Source organism: Protopterus annectens, chromosome 4.part1 (genome assembly GCF_019279795.1).
Source record: "Protopterus annectens isolate FY-2018-M chromosome 4.part1, PAN1.0, whole genome shotgun sequence".
NCBI classification, from domain to species: domain Eukaryota; kingdom Metazoa; phylum Chordata; order Ceratodontiformes; family Protopteridae; genus Protopterus; species Protopterus annectens.
In genome coordinates, this window is record NC_056734.1 from 168,215,866 (window position 1) to 168,238,365 (window position 22,500).

Consider the following 22,500-nt stretch of genomic DNA (forward strand, 5'->3'; position numbering starts at 1 on the left):
CTGAACATTTTGCATGATTTAAAAAAAGTCTTACAGATTGTGTGGCAGAACTTTTCAATGTGGAGGAGCGTGGACTATACAATTTTAAGATTCAAAGTGTGTAGTAACGTTCCTCTTAATAAGGTGCATCTGAAAGCTAACGCGGTTCATGATCAGAATTAATCACTCTGTCTTGGACAACAGTAAAGCCCTACTTAACTGTTCCTGTTTTTGCCTCATAAGTTTTGCTTTGTCCATCCTAAAATTGGCGGCTGAGAAAAAAGTTGGCAGATTACACTTTACAAATAATTACGAGTCACAGACTTCTTATACTTCAGAATAAGTACACTAAATCACGTTTTCTGTATTCCATCAACTTCTCATACTAATACATCTAATATTTAAAAAAATGTCCCAGATTATTTCTGGATTTGTCCCTGATTCTACAGGCAAAAAAGTCGACAGTACAGTACAGCAAGCACTAAACAGGCATCCCTCTAAACACAATTATTTTTCAAAATATTTTCTGTCGCAGTCAGAGGTTGTATGCACATGCGTGTTGAGTGCGATTACCAGTACGTAGTATTTGCCAGTGCCTACGTAAGAGAATTATGTCACTGCCCCTCTTGTATTGCTTTATGGTACCACCCTACACCGAGGTTACTGTCAGTGGATATCAATTGGATAAGTAAGAGAATATGCTTATAAGTGCATATATCCGCAACAACGTGTAGTACCTAAGACTTGTTAAACTAAATTAAGCTGGAAAACGGGTGAGTTATGCTAGTCCCCAGTTGTCTGTGCGATGGAAGTGAACTGTACACACCCCCTCTCTGCGTAGCCATGGACTCAGCCAGACCTAAAAGTCGTGTTGCTGGGAGAGGTTTGAAAGTGTTTGGTTGTGCCTGCGGAAAGATTGTTTTTGTGGATGTTGATCTCCCTTATTTCTGTGCGACTTTGTTACTTTCTTAAATGTGAATATGAAAACATGATAGCTCAGTTAGGCCCTACTTGTATTGCTGTAGTTGGGAGTGCCAGCAGTTTAACTGTTATAGCGCTGCCATTCTTGACTCTTATTGTATTATTATTTGCATTGTGTGTATTTATGTTGCCGTACATGCGTATAATTTCGATTGCAGTTTTTGGCGGTGTCTGATTAGTGGTTTGTCATGGTTAAGTTAATTTTATTTTCTTGAGTTCTGAGACAAGTGCATCAACAACTGCATCTTAACAAATATTGTTTTTGTTTTTCATTATAACTTTTGTTTGATCTGTAATTCTCTGGCCATTCACATAACGTTATGGAGTTGAAGTATGTGTAATGTAAACACTCTTTAGTAAGTTAAAAATGGCTTTCATCAGCGCCCTTGTCCCTTCCCCTGCTATGGTGAGTCGTTTCCTTTTGTCAGCTGTATGATGGACCTCTTCAGCAGGAGTCAATGAGACACTGGCTTCTTCTCCCCTTCTCTTGACAGTAGGTGAAGCATTTACTATCAGTGAACCAATCAGTTATACTTTTACATGTGGCTGCCCTAGTGTGGTACAGAATACAGACTGGTTTTAGTATGAATCAGGATTCAACATGGGTTTTGATGAATAGGTACATTTATTACAAACAACATGGCTATCCTCCCCTCTCACTGTACAAATGGGAGTCCCCCAAGGATCCATACGTGGACCACTACTCTTTAATATTTTCACCAACTTGCTCTACTCCTCTTGTCCCCAGTCATCTCTTGTGCAATATGCTGATGACTCAACCGTTATAACCATTGCTGACAACCCAAATGACCTCCACTTAACTTTGCAGGCATCCTTCCACACTATTGAGACTTGGCTTAGTGATAACAAACTAATACTTAATCCAAAAAAAACTAAGCTCCTACTCTTCCTCCCTAAAAACATCACCACACTCAAAAGTACATTTACCATCTTATCCTGCAACAACATTATCGTCTCAGCTGAATCTAGTACTAAATTGCTAGGTGTTACAATAGATGATCAGCTTAAGTTTGATCTCCATATTACTAACTCAGTAAAAAGAACTCATCAGAAACTTGGACACCTTTTCCGTAGCAAGAAATACTTAAATAACACTGCCCGAATAACTCTCTCCCAGGCTTAACACTCCTGTACAGCTGCCACATATTCACAAACCTAAATTCTACACTTATTTCCAAGCTTGAAAATACCTATAATAAGATCAGCAGATTTGCAGCTAACCAAACCTACAAGTCACACCACTGCTTAGCAATACAGCAACTAGACTGGCTAGAATTCCCTCAGCTGCTCCAACTATACCAACTACAAATCAACCACTGTATCCTCTATCTACCCTCCTTCTGCCCCAGCCTCTCCACTATCATATCCAAATATTATTAGACATCTACAAACCCCAAACCAAAATAGGCTGCCTTCTCTATAACTATAACCCAGCAATATCCTGGAACCAACTCCACTTGGAAATAAAATCCTGCCAACAAAGCTTCAAATTACAACAAAGTTTCAAATTAGCCACAAGGAAATACCTAAAAACAAAATGGTCTTGCCACTGTAGCCAACCACCCTGAAACCACCATCCTTTCTCCTATTTCACCACTTCACTCTTAATGTATCTCTAACACTATTCCCCTGCCTCTTCTACCTCTTCCCTTCTATTTCCAACCACTCTTAATTCTTACAGTCTCAAAACAACCTACCTGTCTAGTCTGTCTCCTATACTCTACTCCCCTACATCTCCTACTAGCCATTCCTACTTTCCTTTTTTGTTTCCAAACTCCTATACAGCTAGATCCTACCCACTTTAAATAAGCATCTGCCTAACTTGTTCTTCTTTTGGCTTTTCCCAGTTAGGGGTTGCTACAGTGGAACTCCGGTCCACTAATGATTGGCAGTAGATTTTTACGGTGCCGAGGTGCCAGCTCGACGCCCAACCTTCAACGAAGGCACATCCATTCTACGCATGTATTTTGAATGCCACTTGACCGCGGGGAGGACATGCAGACTCCACACACAAGGCGCTCCAGCCGAGAATCGAACGGGAGAACTTGCTGTGAGGCAACAACGCTACTGCTGCACCACAGCAGCTTAACTATTAACTCATTTTGCTCTAAGCAGCTAAAATAATATTGTAACTAGTCACATTTTCTTCTGCTAATTGTTTAAAACCTTGTTTGTAACAACTCACATACTCGTCTGCCAATTGTTAATACTCTGTATAATTGAATTGCCTGAGGAGCTTTTTTTTCTCTCCAGGTCTCTGCTTGTAAGATCCTATAGCTGATTGTTACTACTATGTTACTAAAATTTAATAAATTGTTTTCTAGTCCAGAGGAGCTTTTCTCCCCGGGTCGCTGCTGAAATTGAGCCAAAAGCTCAGCCAGACTAACCTGGTTAACAAATGTAAATAAAATAAAAAATAAATAAATAAATGGCAGCTCAGAATAAACAACATTCTCACTTTAGCACCTCACACTCATCTGCCCTCTCCAGCTCAGCATTTGCAATGTATTATGGTACATAATTCTTAAAAGGAAAATGCTAGGCCTTTGTATTAAAAGGTTAACACGACTATGTACATACACCCTATATGTATGTGAACTCAAAACAGCTTTAATTTACTTTTCTTGATATCTTCCCCTTTTGCAAAGAAAAATCAAATTTTCTTTTATACTAGAGATACACAGGCTTAGCCATATATTATTTGACACTTTTGACAATCATTGAAAGAGGAAAAGCATGAACAAGGCAACAACACTTGAAACTTTATGAAACAGTTTCAGTACTTGAATGTCCCAATGACTGCAGTCGTGAGGGTCCGACACTTTTAGTAATTTGTAAACAATTCAAACTACTCAAAGAACCTGCAGCAGGAAAACTTTGAGACGTTAGTAAAGCTTGCATTATAGCAATAACCCACGTTTGGGTGTGGGTAATGCTGGATTTACTGACGGTTGGTGTAGTTTGGTCACGAGGGCGAAGCCCGAATGGCCAAACAAAGACAACCGTGGGTAAATCCAGCATTATCCACACCCAGAAGTGGGTTTTTGCTATTATACAATAACATTATTTAAGAAAAAAAATACTTACTTTTTTTAAGTAATGGCATTGTATAATGCCTCCTTGCTGCCCTTTCGCAGCTGTCTAGTATTCTGCGGCAGTAATGATGTACCGCGCATGCGTATGCTTACGCAGTACATCAGAGCTGTGGGTGGAAGCAACGGAGAAAGCAAGATCTCCGTTGCTTTTTACAAACTGTCTTGCTATGTTAAAGGAATTTAACATAGCGAGACAGCTTTAAAAAAAGCAATGGAGAATCTCTGTTGCTTCTTTTTAAAGCTGTCTCGCTATGTTAAACTCCTTTAGCATAGCGAGACAGTGTCTAAACAGCAACGGAGATCTTGTGTTCTCTGTTGCTGTAAAAAAAGACTTATACAAATGGAAAAAGTCTGGGTGACCAGACCTTTTTCCATTAGTATAAGTCTGATATACAACATGCACGCTGACCAATCACTGTGCATGTTTTGGAATATTAATGGGGGTTCGTTGTATAATAGAACTTTTACAGTCACTAGGCAAAATGGAATTTGCTGAATCAGAAACACTCTATTGCAAAGACAGGACAATACTGTGTCATCACAAATGATCAAACAAACTTTCACCCTCATTTTGAATACTCAGTTGAGGTATAGTAATCATTTGGTACTGGGAGATTTTTATAGGTTCATAGGTTCATAGATTATTACTAGGCTATTTGCTCTTGTGGGCCATTTTAAGCCTAGCCAAGTACCCCATGTGAGAATCAAACCCTGCACCTTGCCAGACATCAATTTGATAACTCCTCTAAGTTTGACTTGTTTAGTAATCTGGAACACTGCATTTAGGTTGGCAGCCAACAGGAACTACTCAGATGTCTGTTGTGTTCAACTGTATGTAGTAGCATCAGTACTTTGAACTGTGTAGTAATGTGGTTCTTGGGATTTTTGCACTGTTATCTCTGTAGTGCCCCGCTGCCCCTCTGCCTTTAGGCAAACAGCTTGACTAGGCTGTAGGTTAAGTAATAATCTTGCAGACTGACATTGCTAATAAAACTTTTTGTATAAAGCTTTAGCCTTTTAGTCAATACTGTTTTTACTGTAAGGTACAGTATTACCTGTGATTTAAGTTTTGACACTAACTCTGGCATGTCAGTTTATGTTTGTTTTCTAAGCATAAGCTGTGAAGGATCTACTGCTCTAGAACTGTGTACAGTAGATTAATATGCCATTAGAGCTTTATGAAGATTAGTTTGATTTAATATTCTTCAGATATGGATTCGACATAGTATGAATGAAACAGAACTTAATTATAAACTCTTGAAATTTAGTGGACATGAACTGAGTAGCATTATCTGTAACCAGTTCTACAGATATACCATACCTTGAGAACATAGTTTTGAATCTGGCTATTATTTGTTGACTGTTTTAACTGGTACAAAAACTACTTCACTGTCATGCGAACAATAGCCAATGACAGCAGAGTAGTTTTCACCTTTGAACTCACACAAGTCAGCAGCTATCTTTACCAAAGGACATTGTGGTTAACGGTGGGATTGTTTATAATGACACTGGATTAATGTCTTGGTTAGTACTTGGCCATCACACAGACATTTTGGCCCGTTTTTTGCATTTGATGACCCTTATGTATTTAACATAGCACTTCTGCTTGTTGATTTAGGGTTACTGTGATTCTATATTGATAATAACAGTAAACCACTGTGGTCCTATAACTGATGAAATACGTATGCACAAGCTGGTTGGTTTGAATCCAAAAGTTTGGTTATTTATCACTCACACATTGGACAACAGCTGGCAGCTCAGGATCTTGCTGAGTAGCTTGTTTGTTTGTTTTTAAGTTGCTCTGTGATTACAGGCCTTGTTGTCATGGTGCTTTGCAAATAAGCTGTTGTATTATTTCAGTTTCTGACAATGGTTGGCTACATACAGGATTTCTGGGTAACATTTTAGCAACAAGTAGCTGCTTACCAGGAATGCAAATAACTTTGACATTGAACTTTCTCAATATCATTAACAGTAATTGGCACATAGCTGGCCATTTGTCAAGATCATACTAACTGATTAATGATGGTAGTGGCTTATGGTCACCTTAGAGGTGCAATTTCTCAGTCTGTAATTGGTATCTGAAGAACTTTCCACATGCCGTTACAGTTGCAAGCCTTTCTTTTTTGATGTACAAATACCTTTGCTCGGCATTTTGTACATATCTGTCCATTGCTCCTTTCTGAAACTGATATTTTGGTTATAAAGTGAATAAATCATGTTAAAGGCTTTGGTTGTTAATAAAGATGGTTTTGTTTAAGCAATGGTCCCATGTGCCTTAAAGAATATGATCAATTAGCAGGCAGTCCAGTCTTCTTTCTATGGCCAGAATGAAACTGTGTTTTTGTATATTTCGAATACCAGTTCAGTTCAGAAAGCTGATGTAATGAGAGGGAGCTTTTTCAAGAACATTAGTTGAGGTGGGAAGAAGAGAGAAATCTGTTATAAACACAAGTGAGAGACTTTCAGATTTATGGTTAAACATTCCAGCAGCACTCTTCCAGATAAGAGACACATAAGTAATGCACTGTTGAAGATGTATGCTGGGGAATTAGCATTGTAAAGGGTACCTTTAGTAATATATGGTAGTTTGTCATTACTGGGGCATCAGTAAAACCCAGTTTATTTAGAATGAGTTGTTTTTATTCATTTGCTGACTGTCCGAACTCATTAAGCACAAGCCTGTTTACAGGGGCTACACGGGAGTACTGTCTGGTTAACTACCTTGTTCATAGTCATTTAGTATGTAAACTGAAACTGAGAGAATCAAACCCTGCGCGGCAGGGTGAAGTCAGCTCATTGCCTTAATCCTCTGTGTTAAACTGCCACTAAAAATGTTTCTACATTTATGAAGTGAAAAGGAAGTGCAAAAGGAAAGATGACAAAAGTAAAATCAAATACAAGTCACCAAATGAATGCGAGTAGTAAGACAGTCTTTTATTACTTGGTACAGTAGGCTAATTCTAGCACAGGAATACAGAGTTGTTGATGTGACACATTTTACTTGATCAACACAGGATTTACAGTTAGCCTTTTTGGGTAACAATAGCCCTTCATCAGGAGTTAAATGTTCCAGTGCCTTTTGTTTGTGGACTGGCGTGACAGTTCTACCTTTGTCTTTCTCCTACTTAGGCATGACAGAAGAGTCCTATTGCTTGTGCTTAAGGTTAGCGTTAGAATATTTGGTTCATTCAGAGATCTTATTTACTTCTCTCCAGAATGATCTAGAATGGAAAGACATATAGACTTACTAATTCTGAGGTAGTGAACCTTGTTCTTGTGTACTATTTTGGTAAGACTCCTTAGTGTGATAAAGGTGTATTACTGTTGGCTGGAATTCATCATTTTCCACTGAGACCAAGCAGTGTCTGTCAGATTTAAGAGACATCTTAATTTGGCATGTTGAGCACCCCTTAAACCATTTTGTAAGTTTGGGGTAACACTTAATCTTGCACTGTTGAAAACACTTTTACAAGTATTAACTGGATTATCCTGGACCTTATGTACAAAACATTCTGAAAGTAACCACATTGGAACTGATTCTTAGTCTCATGGCTGTACATCTGAGCATAATGTGGAAATAACAACTGAAGACAGGAGGCAGGGCTTGATAAGGTCGATGTTTTCCATATATAGATTTGCCGTGATGGGGTCTTTAACTGCCTTGCACAGCTAGGTAAGTTCAATTAAAATGTTGCTTAATGGTCCCAAGAAGTTGACACTAAAATCACTGTGTGAAATAGTGCTGCTATAACACAAGGGCTGCAATGTTAAGAACAGGTTTTAAATTTCAGTAAGAAATCCCAGGTAGGAAGTTAAATAAGGATGACATGTTTTTTAAATGTCCACTAAAGTGGACAAATTCTGGTACAACCCAATCTGTATTGCAAGAGTCACCTAACAAATTCATAGCACTAATGAAGGGTATGGCTTTTAATTATAAGCTTGACACTGTCTCGGTGTGCTTTCCCACTCTGTCATGTTTGAAGGTGCAGGGCTTGCAGCAAAGTTGTGGTAAGATTTCTGGAATTGTACAGCTTACACAGTTTTGCTCCCTCTTTTCATAAGGCAGCAAAACTGCCTTTTCTGCTGTGTTACTGCAGCATATATTCTAAAACTATTAAAGGAAAGTCCTTTAATTTGATATGTAGTGATGGGCATGGCTATTTTTTGCTGGTTCACTTATGCCCTTTTAACATCATCTATGTGTTTGAGACTAGTGCATTTGGTGCCTTTCTGCTGGGCAAAGTCTTATCTTTTTACAATTTCTGTACCCCATAACTTAGGTGATGCTTATGTGGCAGATCCATGAGTTGGTGGAGCAGACGTCGGTAGCCAGAGACTGTAGATAGAGCTATGTGTCAGAGATTCTCCGAGCATGTAGTTTGTGCCCATAGATGAGGCCTTCTGTTTAACATTGATAGAACCAGTATTGAGGCTCACTACAGTAATGGTCTGTTAGGAATGGTAAGTGGAGGCTAGGTATTAGGAATGTAGGTGTAGGACCAAAATTATACTGCGTCTCTCCACAGTGAAGGATAAAGACTGACAGCCAGTACCAGAACCAGTTCTGGAGCCATCTTTTGTAATTCAGCCATGCCCCTTATTTGGTGTAGCAGAGAGTAAGAGGATATTAGAATAGAGGGCTTAAAATATTGGTTATTGTCCAGAGTCACAACTGTGGGGCAAGATAGCAGGAGCTGGAAAAGGGGGCTGGAAGTTGGTATGTAACTAGAAAGGTTCAAAAGAATAGGGGTGGAGAGAAGTTAGGGTCGTGGGAATGTTAACTGAGTCTGTACTCCAGTGCCAGAAGGAGGAGGATAGGAAGAGAGGTATAACTGTAAATAGGGTCTGCTTTGAATACCTACAGGTGGTCTTATTACCACCAAAATTAGCCTCACTGTTCTGTCGCCTCACAAGAGCATAGAAATAACTGATTTGTCATGTTTAAGGATGTTGGGGGGGGGGTGAGCCTCAGCAATGACCAGCCGCTACATAAACTACTTCCTAGGTTGTATCTGCTTGGAAAAAAGCCGGACAGAATTATTTCATTTCGTACAGCTCAGCTTCGGTAGTAGTATATTTACAGAACCAGAGATACAGCAGAAAAAAAAAGCAAGTTATGAAGTATGACTTATTGTTATATGTGCTAGGGAGGTATATTGGTTGGTGACAATGTAGTCATCAGAAAATTAGGCAAGATAAGCTGGGTGACAGTAGGGGCGAGTAGACATATACAGTATAGTTATAAAGAGAGCTGATAGAAATCAGAGTAGAGAAGTGCAGAGATAGATGTATAGGCCATTCTGTGTAATGAGGAGCAAAGGGTGACAACTTGCTGTTCTGAGTAAGAATTTAAGTACAGAGAATATTGCTTCTTATTTGCAGATGGAACTTTCTTTCTAGGGTAGGTATCCCAGGCTTAGGATAGATGGTAAAGTAAAAGTTAAATAACCTGTCTGGTCCCAGCCCCCCCCCCCAAAAAAAAGGCTACTTTTGTGCTGTAGTTTATGCTGAAAGTGGCAGTGAAAGCCCAGCATAAGTATTCTTCTGTTGTTCCCTCATTACTGATGTACAGACTGTGAGTGAACGCTGTTGTGCACTTTGTTTTATTTTTGTATTGTGGTTCCATGGTCTTTAGTCACATTGCACCATTGTCCTCTAAAGTGGTTAAGTATTTTGCCTTTTCAAGGCCTCCTTTTTTTGGACGGGTTGAGAACAGTGACTAGCTTAGAGTCACACTTTAAGTAGGCAAATAGGGGCTAAAGAAATCAAGCTTAGGAATACAGGGTGCAACTGATTAGCAGTTCATTGCCCTAATTAGCTGTGCTAAACTGATGAAAGAACACCACATAAATCTTCTCATCAGGGCCTTCTCCAAGTCTTCTTTTTAGAGACAAGAAGGGATAGTGGTTTTCCATTTACTACATATAGGATTTTAGTAATATTTCTGTGTCAGATTACTTTATGGGACATGAATGTGTTACCTTGCACATCGTTCATTCCTTCTCAGATGGCCAGTTTATTTCAGAGATGTAGAAGAGCTGGAGCCTATCCCAACATTCAGTGGACATCAGTATACTTATCGTGGACAGGAGGCCAGTATGTCACAGGACACACACACACACACACACACACACACACACACACACACACACACACACACACACACTTAACCCAGGATTCAGCAAGCTCTGCACGGTGTGCAAGAATAGTGCAAGAGCTGCTGCACACAATATGGGTGACGAGTAAACCAGGAACAAGCTCCCGGGACGTGCACAAGCGCTCCTACACTTTTCCTGCACAGACACCACTGCTCTGTGCTAATTACCCCATTTGCTGGTGAAAACTGTGCAAATGAGGTGAATTAGCAATCCGGGAAGCAGGCAGGCATCTGTGCAGGAATAGTGTAACCTGCAAAAATGTATTCGGTTACTAACCGAATACATTCTGCAAATTATAAAACAGAGGCATGACAGCTCCAAAGAAAGCATGTATTCAATGTAGTAGGCATGCCAATGGCCATATATGTTGAGTATTGTCATGGGAAATAGTTGAAAAATTATAAAAAATAACTTATTTTTGTTTGGCTGATTTCGGCTCTTTAAGAATAGGGCAGCGGTACACAAATGGGATCGGGCCAAAAATAAGGGAAAAAAGTTGGAAATAAGCTTTTAAACCCAAATCAGCATTTTGCCATGGTAGTCAATGGCATGCATAAGACAACAATACCAGGGAATAGTGGTTGCTAAGGGGGAAGGCTCAGTGTGAGTGTGGTAACTATGAATTAGCATTCTGTTTTATGCAAATGAGGGGACTGATACTGAATCACAGATTTCCTCTCAGTGTTAGCTTGCACCCAACCATGTAGGTGCAGCAACACCTAAGAGGTAGATGACCTCATAAGGGGGAGTGTCATGCATGCTGTAAGCTTATTTGAGCTCTGTGGCCAGTGTTTGCCCTTAGCTAAGCACAGCTAAGGAAGGGGGCTGTGTCTTAGGCTGCCTAGCAGTGTTTGCATTGCCTAAACCGGTGTTTGTGCTGCGCACTGGGTTTTAAACAAAAACAAAAAAAAGCAGGAAATGGCAGCTCTGTTCACATCTGAGCACTGGATATGTGCGGTGCGCCTCGGGGCTTAAATGGGAAGGCAATGGGAAGGGAAAACAACAGTAAGAAGGCAATCGAGAACTAGCATAGCTGGCAGGTGAAATGTATCAGAATCAGCCAATTACACAGGCAGCAGCCCAGTACACTACTATAAACAACGCAAACACCTTTCACTCTGGTTTTTCCCACAAACTGTACACCACCGGTGTACACAGATGGGGATATTTTACCTGACAAAACTAACAAAATGGTAGGGGCTGCTGTTGCTCTCATACATCAATATATGGAAGAGACTGAGGGAGGTGAGGATGTGAATGCTGACAACCAACCCACAGTGAGGAGGAGAAGAGTGTACAGACCCAGGGTTACCTACCAGGGCCTACATGAGCTGGAGATAGTGGAGCACTATAGGGTGGACAGGGACATTTTACAGCAAATTGTTGAGCTGTGCCAGCCACGCCTCACACACAGAACCAACAGAGGGAAACCCATCCCAGTGGATACCAAAGTATGTGTAGGGTTAATAATACTAGCCACAGGTACCTTCCAAAGGCCAACTGGGGATATCATGGGTATCTCACAGGCATCAGCATCCAGGGTACTCCACCAGTTCCTGCATGCCATGTCAGCACATGCCGGTGAGTACATATATTTCCTCAACACCCATAAGACATTGACCAGCAATATGCGTCTCTTCCACCAAATAGCAGAATACCCTGAGGTAGTGGGTGCTATAGACAGCACACACATACACATAAAGCACCACCCGATGAGCAGGGTAGGGGCTACATAAACCACAAGGGCTTTCCCTCCATCAACTGCCAGGTCATGTGCGATGCCCATCGCATTATCTTGAATGTGTGTGCTGGCAGCCCTGGAAGGTATCACGACTCTCACATCTGGCATATGACACAGCTGTACCAGAAATTTGCCAGTGGGGACATCCCATATGGCCACCTAGTGGGGGATGCTGGTTACGCACTGGAGCCGTGACTGATGACACCCATCAGAAATGCACACACACCCAAACAAGAACTCCATAATGAGGCACACGCACAAACCAGAATCATAATAGAGTGTGTGCTTGGGATGCTCAGGTCATGGTTCTGGTGCCTGGACATATCCAGTGGAGCCTTGCAGTACTCTCCAGCTACATGTACATAAATTTTCATTGTATGTGCCATGCTACACAATATGATCCTGCAGCAACAGCTGCAGCAAGAACAGCATGGGGCAGGGCCACACAGCCCCCCATCATTGCCAAGGCCATCACAGGCGCAGAAGGACTCAGAGGAGAAACAACCTGAGCCTGTTCATGTAGGCAGAAGGAGGCATGCCCAGTATGCCCAAGCTTTGGCAAAGAGGCAACACATAGCACATACACTGATACGGTAGGGACGCAGGGAATGACACCTCTCTCTGACTCGCACATACAGTAAAATGGATGGCAAACATGACACTACCTGTGCTTTACCATGTATAGGGAGTGTAGCCCTGCAGCACCATCCTCAATACTGGCACAGCCACAAGGTCAGTCTTCCTATCAATTGCTGAATGGAGTAGTATGTTCTGCTAGTTGTATCTATGGTATGGATGTGAGCATGCAAGGGAATCGGGTGGCTGAATGGGATGGCAGCAGATAGTGGACACCTATATGGGCAGCATGAAATCCATAACAAATACTGGTGTCAACACAGTAGGCACTACTAGACAAGGTGACAAATCTGACTGCAGTATATGTGATAGCTCAAATGTGTGTCCATAGGACATACACATGCATGTCAGTGAGGCTCACATATCTAACACCAGCCTCAACCAGTAGGACAGGTGTAGATGACCATAAAGAAAGGCTGTGCTAAGGCCTCCAATTGATGGCAATAGTGAACAGTTCCCCTCCAGACCTACTCAGACAGACTACAACAGGTCTGGCAGTTGTATGTTAGTTTTGAAGGGTAAGAAGTCTGAAACTTAAATGTAGGTCAATAAAACCTAACATCTGTACTCTACTGATTTCCCTCTAGTGTGCAGGTCAGAATACAAAACGAAATGAAAGCCAACAGAGTACCTGAAATACCAGTCATACACACAGTACACAGGTGGAAGTACCCTAGACAGAGTACATAAAATATAACTGTCAACTGCACACACCTTTGGAATTGTACGTACAGGTTAGCAGCACATTAATTGTCTGTGTATATGGAATACTGATGTAGTCTGGCCAATCACTGGCAGACCACAAAAGGCTCACCATTATGAAGTAATGAGAGGCTGCCTATGTCCCCGCACAAGGCAGCTTAAGGGGAATGTCCCAGGTATAGCTGTGAGTCAGCTGCAAGAAGCTTCCATATCGCACATGCACTCAGCTCAAGATCATATCCCTGCTGTTGGGAATGAGTACAGTATGACCCCCACTTCTGTATGGGAATACCCACAGAATGCAACATGCTGAAGAGGTGTCCCATGCAGGTGTATCCCTAGCTATAAGCAGCACCCTGCCAGCATCCAGACCAATGGATTAATATGGACAGGAACTATTGCCATAAACACCTTGCGCACTTAACCTGTCACCCAAGGGGAATCCAGTGACTCGCATCCTGGGAATGTAAGAGTGACAGAATGCATGGCCTACATCACTACCAAATGCCCTACAGTCCTCTATCAAAGGCCTGTGCCTCACCCGTACTGCCAGTGTATGTTATCTCATGGGGTCCCAACTAACAACATAACACAGTCCACAGAACACAAATGCAAGACCATGTTGACAAATCCCAGTAGCATGCCCACCATGTCCTATTGCATGATTTGTGGACCAACCCCTAAATACTGCTCGGATGAAGGGACAACTATAGGGATACTTCTCAGATATCGCTTGCATAATGTTAGGAAGAGGATAGAATAACAGTGTAGAGGGTGTAGAAGCATGGACGTCATGGAGTGTGTGAAGTCTGAAATGCTGATGTGTGCCCGTACTACCCGTGACTGCAAACCCAGTAGTGGGTGGCTACAAACCTGCTCATAAACCACAATGTGAAGGGGAACTGACCAGATATGACTCCTGCCTCTGGGTAAATCTGTACAGCTGAAAGGTATGGTCACAGCAGGATATGGCCTTTCTGTTATGTCGATATGTGTACAAGCAGGGGGATCCTCAGCCACAATCAGTACCAAGGTGCTGGACCATTTACACAGACCCATCAGCAAGTGTCTGCAGCGACCCCTCCAGAATGGCATGAGTGTGCAAGAATATGTAGGCTGCAGACCACAATACTGGACACAGCTTCATTCATCTTGTATTTTCCAGGAAATAACTGTGAGCAAATAACCATATCTGTCGGTAGTTGATGACATAATACAACACAGTGTAAAACAGTACATATGTCTGAATATCTCTGCTAACACCAACTATGCAACACAAACAGCACAGACACAATAGTTACAGTATCCCACTATCTTTTGACCATTGTGACTTTAGATTGTCAACCTATCTGCAGATATCTTGAAGAAACAGGTTGCTAGCTGTAGGTGTAGAACACCAAATCCTGGACTGGAGTGAAACCTACCTGGAATGGATACACACACTCAATACAGAAGATCATACTGGGCATGCTCCTGCACTTAGAGAAATGAAGCCCATGTCTGACAACAACAGTGGACTATACATATTTGTCAGTCGCAGATGTATGTGCACACACACCACATTGCACACCATTCATGCTTTGCACACACATTGGATAGGAATACTTACACATATCCAAGGCCAGCACACTATAATATGTCAAATATATACACACACAGATGTGGGAAAGAGAGACAGACATTGGCATTGAGGTTTCTGTCATGAGGCCTGTTCCACCCACCACACATCCAATTGGCCAATCTCACATTATGTGCCGATGTCAATCACTGTAGACATTGCTTTTGGTAGCCCTCAGCCCTATAGTGTCTGTGGTGCTTGTGATGATAACTGTGTAACATGATAGTACAAATCGGTATTCATCTAGCATTTGTATTCCCAGTCCTGTCAAATGTAAAGTTGTGTGTGACTGAGTGTTGTGTGTGTTTCCAGAGGAATGGTTTATAACCCATTCAAACACAATGCACTTCCATTGCCCATGTTAGCATTCATGCTGATGTTGGTCAACTTGAAATAACCCTCTGGCCAAGTCTCAGTCCCATAAGCTCCATGGCGCTTGTGATAACTGCATAATGCTATAGTGTAACATACTAGTTAGGTAGGAGTTCTAATCCCAGACATAGCAACTGTGATGAAACTCTCTATGTGTGTGTGTGTGTGTGTGTGTGTGTGTGTGTGTGTGTTTGTGTGTGTGTAGATGAATGACTTTGAGGCCATTCACAGTCACTACACCTCCCATTGCCCTACTTTAGCAAGCCTGCTAATGTCAGTCGCCTTGAAATAATCCTTTGGACAAGGGCCAGTCCCATAAGCTCTGTGGCACTTGTGATAACTGCATAATGCTATAGTCTAACATACTAGTTAGTTTGGAGTTCTAATCCCAGACACAGCAACTGTGAAACTGTGTGTGTTTGTCTGAAAGAGTGTGTGTGTGTCTTTGATAATACATGATGTTATGGACATTCACACTTACTACTCTCCACTTACACCTCCTTTAGCACTGCTGCTGATGTTAGTCACCTTCAAAGATACCTGTGAAGAGCTCTCCAACATGTAAGCTCTGTGGCGTGTGCCTTAAATGCAGAACAATGTCGTAGAAGTAACTACACAGGCGTGGGTTTGAATCATATCTGTGGCAAGTGTTTGTGTGTGTACATATGTATTTGTGTACCTCAAAGATTTTGGCCCCATTTATACCCAGTACACATCTTGGAGCCTGACTTTAGCAGTCCTGCAGATATCATCCACCATAGAAGTACCTGTTGCCAACCCTAAACCTTGTCAGGTCAGTGGTGCATGTGGTAAATGCGTAACATAATGGTCCTTAACGATTGTTAGATAGAGGTTTGAACCTCACCCCTGGCAAATGTAAATGTGTGTTTAGGGTAAAATTATTGTTGGGATCTCTCACCCACTACATCATCCAATGCCAGTATTTACAAGGGCTGGTGATGTTCCTCACCTTAGAAGTGCTTGGGACAACATCCATCCTATAAACTTTGTGGCATGTGCGATAAATGTGGTACACTGTAGTAGCAATACATAGCTAGGTAGATGTTTGAATCTCGGTACTGGCAAGTGTGTGTGTGTGTGTGTGTGTGTGTGTGTGTGTGCGTGTGTGTTGTCATTAGTATCCTGTGTGGAGGTTGCTGTGATCGTGTAATAACAGGATCCATTGTGGGGCGGGTTTTGCTAAATTATTATGTTGAGGACCTAGTATATGTTACAATGTCTACCTTACAAGGACAACAGATGTCAAACACCAGAGAGGCTGATGTAGACTATCCATAGCCCTATATGTGACATTTTGGATTGGTGAACAATATAGGCAACCTTTCTATTACTCAGAGAGCATTCTCCATCCATGTCTCATACACAAACACACTTGGCTAGGCAACAACCACTATATTGGTAGTTCCCTGCATATTGCCTCACAGATAGTAACCACGGTGTGATTGCAGTGGACTACATGCCTGTTTACCACAACAGTGCCACTGACATCAGAAAGTACTGTGATGTGTTACATCTCCTGACTGTGTGTGTGTGTGTTATCCAGCAAGTAAAAGGATATGGCACCCTGTTCCATCCCCGCAGTAAGCAAATAAATGCTTACAGTGGACCGTTTGCTATGTTCCCCACTGGACGCATGCAACAACTGTAGAGTCTGCAGCTGTAACCCAAAAAGGGAATACCATGCCTTATACACATGCCCTTTATGGACAGATGCCACTAACTCCACTGAATACCTGTATCACGCTGTCAGTGTAGGTGCAAGGACGACCTCAGTTCCATAGCCAGGTCTCACCAAATGAGGTCAGGAATGCTACATCAGAAGATAACAATCTGTCCACACAACATGCCCCAGAGACCTCAAGTACACTTCCACAGGTCAGAGAACATGCTTGTGGGACATGTGCACAACCCAGACACTGTCCATGTTATGGAATATAGCCGACATACATGGGAAGCAGTGCACATCACTCACCACCCACAATAGTAACCCAGATGAGTGGATGGTGAATACAGTACTCACCCCTTTGGACCACTCCAGGGACTACACCCCTGAGCCACACTGGAGACTATTGTCATGTGGCCTGATGCCAAGGTTTTCCCTTTGCCTAGCCTTGTACAGCCTTCAGGCTCATTCATCTACTACATGCCTGTAAAGCAGTGAATCCTTGCATCTCAGTACTGGCAAGTGTGTGTGTGTGTGTGTGTGTGTTTGTGGAGATTAATGATTTTGAAGCCATTCACACTCATTACACCTCCCATTGCCCTACTTTAGCAAGACTGTTGATGTCATTCATCTTGAAATAACCCTTTGGCCATGTTTCAGCCATATAAGCTCTGTGACGCTTGCGTTAACTGCGTGATACTGTAGTATAGCAAACTAGTTAGGTAGGAGTTCTAATCCTGCTCCTGCCACCTGTGATGTGTGTGTTTCCTGAGATACTGTGTATATGTCTTCGTTGACACCTGATTTTGTGGACATTCACAATTACTACACTTCCCTTACCCCTCCTTTAGCACTGTTGCTGATGTTACCCAACTTCAAGTATACCTTTGGACAGCTCTCCAACATGTAAGCTCCGTGGAACATGCAGCAACTGTGTAACACTGTAATAGCATTACATAGTCAGATAGGGGTTTGAAACTCAGTACTGGTATGTGTGTGTTTGTGTCGTCAGTATCCTGTGTGAGTGATTGTGTAATGACAGGATCCATTGCAGTGTGGGTTTTGCTACATCATTATATTGAGGACCTGTATGTCCCAATGTCCACATTACAAGGCCAACAGTTTTCAAACACCGTAGAGGTTGTTGTAGACGATCCTCAACCATAAATGTCCACAGCCATGTGCAATTACTGTGCGACAGTATGGACTAGTAAACAATATAGACGACCATTATAATACCCAGATACCACTGTCCACCCACGGATCATACACAAACACACTTGGCTTTTACTCTCTTACTCCCTCCCTTTCTTACTTTGTCTCTCTCTCTTTCTCTCTCCCTCTCTCTCTGGTGGATGTGGAAAAGTACATCTGTTTTGCATAGGCAGCAGCTTGAGTTTTGTAAGTAATGCTCATGATCAGCTGATGGCCTATGCACAAATTGCAGTCCCCAACTTGCTAATTGCATGTGGAACAGCTGTGGTATCATTCCTATAGCCAATTGCATGGAAACACACTCCTGTAACTAAGCACTTCATGTGGGTGTTGGACCTTTTTCTTCACTGTGAGCAGGACTTCATGTGAGTGTCTGACAAACAGCATCACAGAAGGTAGTTGGAAATACCTTTTACAACATACACTGTGGAGACAGGCCAACAAACAGCAGGGGGATGTTCCAGACATGGGGACAGAATGTAAGTATTGCTGTTCTACATTTGAAGTAATGTTGGTTTAACAGGGTTTGTGTGGATATGGCTGTTCTCCTTGATTTAAACAGTGTTATGTGGTTGAGGAAACTCTCACCTGTAGGGCTATCTGCAGACTGGCCAGAGTTTGGAGTCTTACATGTGCTGTGTTACTCACACATTTCCTATCTTTAGAAATGCAGTAGCATACTCTGATGATTGCAGTCAGTACATGGTGACATCCATGTGAGTTACTGACTTCATATCCCTCAGAAGAGATATATCATAACAAACCCTGTTGCACCAGGAATTTTCTCAGTTTATCACAGCAATATGTCAATATTGGCATTGTGTTTGTGCCTCTGTCCCCCACGTCTGTCACCCTTTGTCCATATGTCATGCAGTAAGAAGTGCATATGTACAGTATATCATTATTTACTGACATCATACCTGATAAGCCAGTGAGATATCAGACTGCTAGACATGCTATGTATAATAGGCCTTATATATGAGGACAAAACCCGGACATTCTATTGTAGTCTGTTCAGTAGTGAGGTATGTGTATTTATGATGATTGTTGACAGAGAGTGTGTATAGTAACATATTCACAATACACACTCTGTGTTACTTGGCCTGTGTACAGACTGTGGTAGATGTCATTGTTCTTGGTCCTGTTCTGTCTGACATTGCATGCTCCTCCAGTTTACGGTACCCTATCAGCGTATATTCCACACACAAAAATCAAGAATGTTGCTAGAGTAAAATGATCCCAGAGAAAATAACAGCAAACAGCAGCACACAGAACTTCAAAGATCATAAACAATGCAGCAGAGCAGTTAAATCAGTTTACAAAAACAGAAATCTTTGTTCGGTAAGCGCTTTCATGGGAATGACTCCCACTTCTTCAGACCATTCAATAAAATGCACTTCATTACCAATCTATATATAATATATAAAGAAGTACATAATTAATGCTAATTAAATCACGGTCACACCAACTTACATTCTTAAAGAAACAAACAATCTAGCTGCATTTATAGCAGAATTCCCTATTTTCATCTATACCCAATGCAGTGGGGTTGGAGATGTTGAGGGAATATTTAACAAAAGATGGAGCATACACTGGGAGCCGTACACAGTTGATATGCCTACTCATGCACCAAATTCTGACAAATAATGTGATGATATTTGAGGTAACAGACAGTATACTTGATATTAAAATGTTTTCTAGAAATGTGCAACTTAAATTGTTTTTTGGTAATGGTTATAACCTTATTAAAAGTGAACTGAGTGTGCGAAAGAGCTACATGATAGATTATATAATAAAGAGAAATTTAGATGGAATAATCTCTGCACAGAGAAATACAACCCTCTACAAGCCCTACAAAGATATTGATCTATAGTAATTAAAGGTGCTAATAAAGGTGGCCCTATAGTTGCAATGGACAAAATGTTCTATGACAATCAAATGAAAACACCGTTCATGAATAGGAATGTGTATAGGGTTATAGATAGTATCATTGTTAATAACATGAAAGAGAAGTTGAATAAATGACTTCATGACTGTTTGATGGATGAATGGATAACAGTTGAATAGTATAATTATTTTTTGGTACCCCATCCGATAATACCCTTGATTCAGGGGCTTCCAAAAATCCATAAGGATTCAACCAAACCACCCCTCAGACCAGTTGTCTCAGGGAGAGGTTGGTTAACTGAACCTATATCTGTATACATTGAGACATTATTGAGACCTTTAGTTAATAAAAATAATGTAACTCAAAGTGATACTAAACAATTTCTGGTAGACTTGTTTGAGCATTTACAGAAGAATAGTTACAATGAGGGTTCTGTCTTAATGGTCACTATGGATGTGAATTCCCTATTTACAGCTATACCCAATCCTGTGGGATTGCAGTTGTTGAGGGAATATTTAACAAAAGATGGAGCATACACTGGGAGATGTACAGAGTTGATATGCCTACTCATGGAACAAATTCTAACAAATAATGTGATGATATTTGACCATGTTATCTATTGTCAAAATAAGGGGGTGGCCATGGGTACATCTAGTGCAAACAGTTATGCCAATATAATAATGACCAATTGGGAGCAGAAGAATGTGACAGAGGGTAGATGGCGACAAGTAGTCTTCTATAAACGTTTTGTAGATGACCTTTTCGTGCTTTGGCGGAGGACCCAGCAGGATTTACTGGTCTTTCATGATGAGTTTTATTTTATTTATTTATTTTATTTTACATTTGTTGACTGGGATAGTCAGACTGGATACATGTCCATTTTCAGCAGAGGCCCAGGGTGAAAAGCTCCAAGGTACAAACAGAAAGACATTACATAAAACTTAAAGACATTACATAAAATGTATAACATGTTAGTAACGAGTTGGATAGGAGCACTTCATTTTTAAAGTTTGAGTTGAAATTCTCGTATAACATCATTGATTTCCTTGATGTTAGGGTATATAGAGACTCAAAAGGGGAATGGTTTATGAAGGTTTATAGAAAGGGTTGCCAAAGGAATACGTTTGTGCATAGAAGTAGCATGCACCCTCAGCACATATTTAGAAATTTAGTGAAACGTCAGATCTTAAGGGTGTCCAAAGTGACAGCAGAGGAAGACATGTTTCAAGAAGAAGTAAATGAACTCTGTACAAGTTTTAAAAATAGAGGTTATAGGGACAATGATGTTAGGGGTACAGTAGATGAGTTGAGAACACTGAGAACAACAACAGGTAGACCATATTTGTCAGTTAGAGAAGAGGTAGAACCAAGATTGAATAATTTTTTTCAGAATAAAATGAAAATATCTACCAATTATGCTAGCAACGTGAATATGATGAAGGATGTTGTAAGGAAGTACTGGCCATTATTGACACATGACCCCCAGATTAGGGAAATAGTTGAAAATGAACCCAGCTTCCTTTTTAAAAATAAGCAATCCTTAAAAAGGTTACTTTGTTATGGGCCTAAAGTGGATGAAATTATGGGGGAACATCAGGGAATCACATCATGTAGAAATTGTAATAAATGTGGGTGGATAGATACGACTAATAAGTTCAAACATCCAGACACAAGAAGGGAATCTAAGTTTAGAGTTACAGCCAGTTGTTGCAGTAAAAATTTTGTATATCTAGCAGTATGCGGTTTGTGTTCAGGGTATTATGTAGGAAAAACTAATAGGGAATTTAGGTATAGAATAAGGGAGTACCTTTTAGGTATAAGAAATAGAGATAAAACCAATGCCCTAACTAAACATATACTGGAAAAGGGAGAAACTCACACATTCAAGTTTATGGTTTATGGTTATAGAGATAGTGAATGAGAATGAAAGAGGGGGATATATTAGTAATAAAACAAGACCTCAGAAGTGAGGTTGATTATTCGGCTACAGGCTGATAGGTGTAGTGGTCTCAATGATAGAGTTTCTCTGAAGCCCATTTTGAAGAATAGGAGTCTTCGGAGAAAGTATAAGGGTATGGATAAGTAGGAATGTATAGATATTATATGGGGATGTATAAACAGTAATATGTTTTAGGTATAACAACTGTATAGTTTATGATCTTGAATTATCTTGGGGGGACTTGAGTGTCAATTTGGTAATAAGTCTGTAGGTTGAGTTTATTAGGTTCTGCATTCACCTTTTAATGCATATACATATTTATAGGTATACATAAGTACCCTATGTACATATATAATATATATGTATGTTGATTTTATGAACATGAATTTTTTATATGGGAGAGGAGAAGGATTTGTCTGATATATATTAATATACATATTGTAAGCATATTTTATATGGTTTAGC

At 40.9% G+C, this 22,500-nt stretch overlaps 1 protein-coding gene across 2 annotated transcripts in view; it reads left to right on the plus strand.

The window, feature by feature from the left end:
- The first annotated feature begins 551 nt into the window (after window positions 1–551).
- The window catches only part of LOC122800798 (NAD kinase-like), a 673,639-nt gene continuing 651,690 nt past the window's right edge, over window positions 552–22,500 (plus strand). The window contains exon 1 of one of the 2 annotated variants that reach the window (XM_044070075.1): window positions 552–667. The gene's annotated coding sequence lies outside the window, so the exon portion shown is untranslated. Of the gene's footprint in view, window positions 753–22,500 lie in introns of both variants that reach the window. The other variant, XM_044070074.1, reaches the window with a different exon arrangement.